We start from the raw sequence: 6,222 nt of genomic DNA, 5'->3' as shown, positions 1-6,222 counted from the left end.
GATATTTTTGAAACCTGGATGACGTATAAGGGCTGGAAAACAATTTTAGGGCATATAACATATATCTGAACCCACTGACCACTATCTTGGATTCCAAAATGGTGTCGTACATCGATTTTTGGTATCCACACGTCGTCTCCGTTCTGTAAATACTCATATTGATGGGCATTTAAAAAAATTGTCTGAACGTGGGTGCTCCCATCTTGGATTCGGCATATGTCATCATCGTTTCGAAAATACCCATATATTATATATTTGCTACTATTTCGGAGCCCTATGGCCGCCATCTGGGATTCGTAAATGGCATCGGACATCGATTTTTGGCATCTAAACCTCGTCCCCGTTCCGAAAATACTCACATTGTAGGGTATTTGGCACTTTTTTCTGAACCCAATGGCCGCTATCTTGCATTACAAAATGGGGTTGGACATCGATTTTCGGCATCTGCACGTCGTCACCGTCCTGTCAATACCCATATTGTAGGGTATTTCACACTTTCTGAAACCGATGGCCACCATCTTGGGTTTTGAAATGGTGTCGATTATCGTTTTTCAGCATATTGCCCTTCCAGAGTTATTAGTTGAGAGCTTACGTCTTGCATTAGTATAATTTTGTGGCAAGTCGAGAAATTTTCCAACCCTAAACATTTCTAGACCGGACCGGGAATTGAACCCAGCCACTTCCTGCATGGTCTTGCTTTGTAGATGCACCTTTACCGACTGAGCTAAGGGAGGCCACTGGAAACTTCTATGCGACTTATTTCAGTCACAATAAAAGTTGCTGAAACTATTTTTGGACGAAAATATACTACTTTGGTAAGTCTATTCTGATCATTATATTATCCATACCAATCCGGATAATGTTGAAGCCTATTGCTTGAGTATTTTACCAGCTGACAGCTCACAGCACAAAAAAGGATCTTCATATCCAGGTAGTGAAGCATTTTGAAAAGTCAACATCAGCGAACCTAGGTGTAGAAAAATCGCTTTTATCTGCAGCCTGCAATTTTTAAGACTCGCATCTGTGTGCTTAAGGGAAGCATATTCCTTACCGTTTCACATTTTGATTCACTGATTCTTTTGCACTTACTCTTCGGTTCTATGCAGTTTGTTGTTTCACGATGTTTTATAAAATATACCAAGCGTTTTATAAGGTATTCACTCGTCAATGCTACTAAAAATTATTAAAAAAATATATTTAGCATCAGATAAGAAAAGCAGCTTAAGCATTTTCCAAATGACATAAATATTCCGAAAATACTGGAATATTCAAATGCCAGTACCGGTATTTCAGTACCGAAAAATCACCCGATTTACTAAAGGCACTGTGGGGCCTCATAGCCTAGTCAGTAAAGGCACGGTATTACCAAGCTGGAGGCGGTGGGTTCGATTCCCGGTCCGGTCGAGGGAATCTTTCAGGTTGGAAATTTTCTTGACTTCCCTGGGTATAGAGTATTATTGTGCTTGCCACACAATATATACAAATTAATGCATTGGTATTGGAATCGATAGCTCTCAATTAATAACACTAAGTTGAGAGCACCCAATAAGCTCATATGCACTAAGCAATAAGCTTGAAATGCGAATAAGAAGAAGAAGACTAAAGGCACTGAAACCCTTGTCCAGGAACTTTAGTGAAGATCAAAAGATTCAAGGCAGCTCCAATAAACTCGGGGAAATTGTAGAAGTTTTGCAGAAGTTGTTTTAGTTTTATGATCTGAAGAGAAGCTATGTGAACTTTGGAGCAGTTCCATGAATATTAGAAAATCTGCGGGAACTTCAGAGAAGTTCTGAGAGGTTCAAGTAAATTTCAAGAAATTAAAGGCAGTTCCAGCAATATAGCGAAAACCTTCATAATGTTCCAAAAATTAAAGGTATTCCAGAGATCATTAGTTTAGCAGAACTTATGAAAAAAAAAATCAGAAACTTAGATAAATTCACGAAACAGCATAGAACTTTGGAAAATTTGGAGATTTTTTATCAATTTCAGGGCAATTTCAGGAACATCATCAAAAGAGTAGTTAATGTTAGGAACACTAATAATTTCCATTATTTAACCCTGAAATAAATTTTGTTTAAAGCTTTCCCCGTAATGTTAATTTTGGTTCACATTTTTTTTTTTATATGTTAATTTATTTGTACAGGCTCAATCGAATAAACTTTACAGAGCCGAGTTATCATTTGCATTATACATGATTAATGTCTTAAATCTAGAGTTAAAGGAATTGAACCGATTACTCGCAGTCGTCTCGAGGTTAGTGGAGATTTACAATTTTTTGGATGGGGAAAGGGAGAACGAGGTTTGAAATATGATTTATTATACAAATATTTAATTAATCCTAAAACATGAACTTATTTCTATTCATCTTGAAAACAAACATTAAAAAAAAAACTACACGCACAATACACAAACTAAACACAAGGTTAATCAAACTTACAATCTAAGGTTAGTATTCTTAAAGTAAACATATATGAGTTTCATAAACTCCAGATCACGTCTAGCCAAAATATCCCGAACTGAAACATTAGGTTGTCTACCTCGAGCCCGAAGGGAATCGCACAGCTCAGATCTGACTCCACGATGCTCAGCACAAGACCAAAGGATGTGATCGGCGTCTTGGTAACCTTGTCCACATTCACAGAGATTGCTGTCTCCCAGCCCACCACGAAACAAGTGAGCGTTTAACGAATAGTGATTGGAATGAGGCGAGACATCAGACGAATGAAGTCTCGACCCACATCCAACCCCTTGAACCAAGGACTCTTCGACACCTTAGGGATGATCGAGAATAGCCATCGTCCCAAACTCCCTTCACTCCATTTATTTTGCCAGCTGGCGAGCGACTGTTGACGATAAATGAAGAAAAATTCATTGTAGGCGATTTGTCGATCGTAAATATCGCCTTGCATAGCGCCCACCTTAGCAAGTGAGTCCGCCTTCTCATTGCCCGGAATCGAGCAATGAGATGGGACCCATGCAAAGATGATGACAAAAGATCTTAAAGATAAAGCACTCAGAAGCTCTCGTATTTTCATGAGAAAATGGAAGAGTGCTTTACCGGCCTCATGGAGCGAATAGCCTCGACAGAACTGAGACTATCCGTAAAAATAAAACAATGATCTGGTGCAAGTGAGGCGATCGTTTCTAGCGTATAATGTATTGCCACCAGCTCAGCAACATATACGGCACAAGGAGCATTAAGCATTCGGGAGACGCTATGAAATTCGTTATAAATACCAAAACCAGCGGACGCCTCTCCATCTGTGAAGAACGTTCTTTAGGAATCAACTTGGCCAAACTTCGCAGCATAAATTGACGGAACAATCATGGAACGATGATGTTCTGGGATTTCACGAATCTCCCGCGTCATAGATAAATCAAAACTAACTGAATTTCCGAAGTCGGAGAAGCATACACGATGGGGATTATGCTGTGAAGGGCTGACATCCTGAGTTATGTACACGTAGTACAATGACATAAAACGAGTTTGAGGGTTTAGCTCAAGAAGCTTCTCAAAGTTTTCGATTACCAGTGGGTTCATAACTTCACAACGGGTGAGGAGCCTGAGGGACAATTCCGAAAACCGATCCGATAGTGGCAACATGCCCGCCAACACTTCGAGACTCATCGTATGAGTCGAGTGCATGCATCCTAACGCGATACGAAGACAACGATACTGGATACGTTCCAGTTTGATGATGTGAGTTTTAGCCGCCGATTGGAAGCAAAAACTACCGTACTCTAAAACCGATAAAATCGTTGTCCGGTACAACGTTAGAAGATCTTGCGGATGAGCTCCCCACCACGTTCCGGTAATTGTTCGGAGAAAATTGATCCTTTGTTGGCATTTTCGTCTCAGATACTCAATGTGGGATCTCCAGGTGCATTTAGAATCGAACCAGACCCCAAGATATTTGAAAGACATGGAATGAGTGATCGGCTTACCCAAAAGTTGAAGCTTCGGTTGTGCTGGGCTATGCTTCCTAGAAAAAACGACCAACTCAGTTTTCTCCGTGGAGAATTCGATACCTAGCTGGATAGCCCAAGTAGACAAATTGTCTAAGGTATCCTGTAAGGGTCCTTGCAGGTTGACCCCTTTGGGCCCTGTCATAGACACTACGCCATCATCTGCAAGTTGTCTCAACGTGCAGTTGTCACTTAGACAATTGTCAATTTCTCTGACATAGAAATTGTACAAAAGGGGGCTTAAACATGATCCCTGGGGGAGACCCTTGTAACTAAATCGAGCAGCTGTAGTGTTTCCATGAGAAAAGCTCATATGTTTCTCTGACAGCAAATTGTACAAAAAGTTATTAATTAATGGGGAAAGGCCACAAGCGTGGAGTTTGTCTGAAAGGACTTCAACCGATACTGAATCAAAAGCCCCCTTAATATCCAAGAACACAGAAGCCATTTGCTCTTTTTTAGCAAAAGCCAACTGGATTTCTGTGGAAAGCAACGCGAGACAGTCGTTCGTTCCCTTACCCCTACGGAAACCAAATTGAGTATCTGAGAGTAGGTGGTTCGTCTCAACCCATTTGTCGCGGCGAAAAAAGATCATTTTCTCCAACAATTTTCGAATGCACGATAACATCGCGATGTGACGATACGAGTTATGATCTGACGCGGGTTTTCCAGGCTTTTTAATGGCTATAACTCTCACTCGCCTCCAATCGTCTGGAACAATATTGAACTCCAGGAACTGACAAAACAAGTTCAAATGCGCCTCTTAGCGACGTCTGAGAGGTTCTTCAACAAGTCGAACTTGATCCTATCAGCCCCCGGAGCCGAATTGCGACACGAAAGGAGCGCGAGTGAGAGCTCCAGCATTGAAAAAGGCTGGCTGATCTCGTCTACCGAATTCGTCGTTTCGCGAGGAATCATCTGTGCCGGCACGGAATCAGGACATACTTTTCGCGCGAACTTGAGAATCCACCGATCCGAGTACTCTTCGCTCTCGTTGTTTGAAGACCGGTTACGCATCCTTCGCGCCGTGTTCCAAAGCGTATTCATCGACGTTTCGCGCGATAAACCGTCCACGAATTGCCGCCAGTATCCGCGTTTCTTGGCTTTGATGAGGCTCTTGAGTTCGCGTTCAAGAGTCGAGTACGCTTCGAAATACTCGGGTGTTCCGCGTTTCCGGAAAAGCTTAAACGCGTTGGACTTTTTACGATAAACCTCAGTCCATTGCTGGTCCCACCAAGGGGAAGGAGGTTTCCTACGGAAAGACGTTCCTGGAACCGGCCGAGTTTGAGCTTGAAGCGCGCTGTCCAAGATCAGATTGGAGAGGAAGTTATATTCCTCCAACGGTGGAAGCCCTTCTACCGACGACACGGCTTCATCTATCGCGGTCTTGAACGTTGTCCAATCGATATTACGGGTGAGGTCGTACGCGACGTTAACGGATTCCGACGAATTGAACCCACTGGCAATCGAAATTTTGATCGGCAAGTGATCACTACCGTGGGGATCCTGGATCACATTCCACGTGCAATCCAACGATAATGAATTAGAGCAAAGTGTGAGGTCTAATCTACTTCAATTTGAGGATGGACCAGCCAGACGTGTTACTTCTCCATTGTTAAGAATTGTCATATTGAAGTTATCACAGAGGTCATATATCAAAGTAGAACGGTTGTCATCATACAGTTCCCCCCAGCCTGTACCGTGGGAATTAAAATCTCCTATAATCAACCGTGGAGTAGGAAGAACTGAACAGATATCTGAAAGTTGTTTTTGACTAATCGAAACTCGGGGAGGAATATACACAGAAGCAATACAAAGGCTCTTGCCTTTAACAAAAGCCTGACATGCGACAACTTCAATACCTGGAAATTGTGGAAGATTCACTCTATAGAAGGAATGGCACTTTTTGATCCCCAAAAGTACTCCTCCTCCACGCGAATCCTCACGATCCAGTCGAATAATGTTAAAATCATGAAAAGGAAGATCGATATCTGAAGAGAGCCAAGTTTCACATAGAGCAAATGCATCACAATCATTATTGTGAACCAAAAACTTAAACGATTCTATCTTAGGAATAAGACTTCGACAATTCCACTGTAGAACAGTGATCAAATCCCCGACCTCGTTTGGAAAATTATCCATCGAAGGAGATGATTGCTGCAAGGAGGGGCCACTTCAATGTCAACTGCTTCAAGAGGGTTTTCACAGTAGGAAGCATTGCCAGAACAATGCTTTTCAGAGGATCAGAAATATCGA

This window comes from Ochlerotatus camptorhynchus, unplaced genomic scaffold, assembly GCF_037179485.1.
Source record: "Ochlerotatus camptorhynchus isolate MF236.1 unplaced genomic scaffold, CSIRO-AGI_Acam_v1.1 ptg000284l, whole genome shotgun sequence".
Taxonomy (NCBI): domain Eukaryota; kingdom Metazoa; phylum Arthropoda; class Insecta; order Diptera; family Culicidae; genus Ochlerotatus; species Ochlerotatus camptorhynchus.
The sequence above is the reverse complement of the archived record's forward strand: the minus strand, read 5'-3'. Positions refer to the sequence as shown.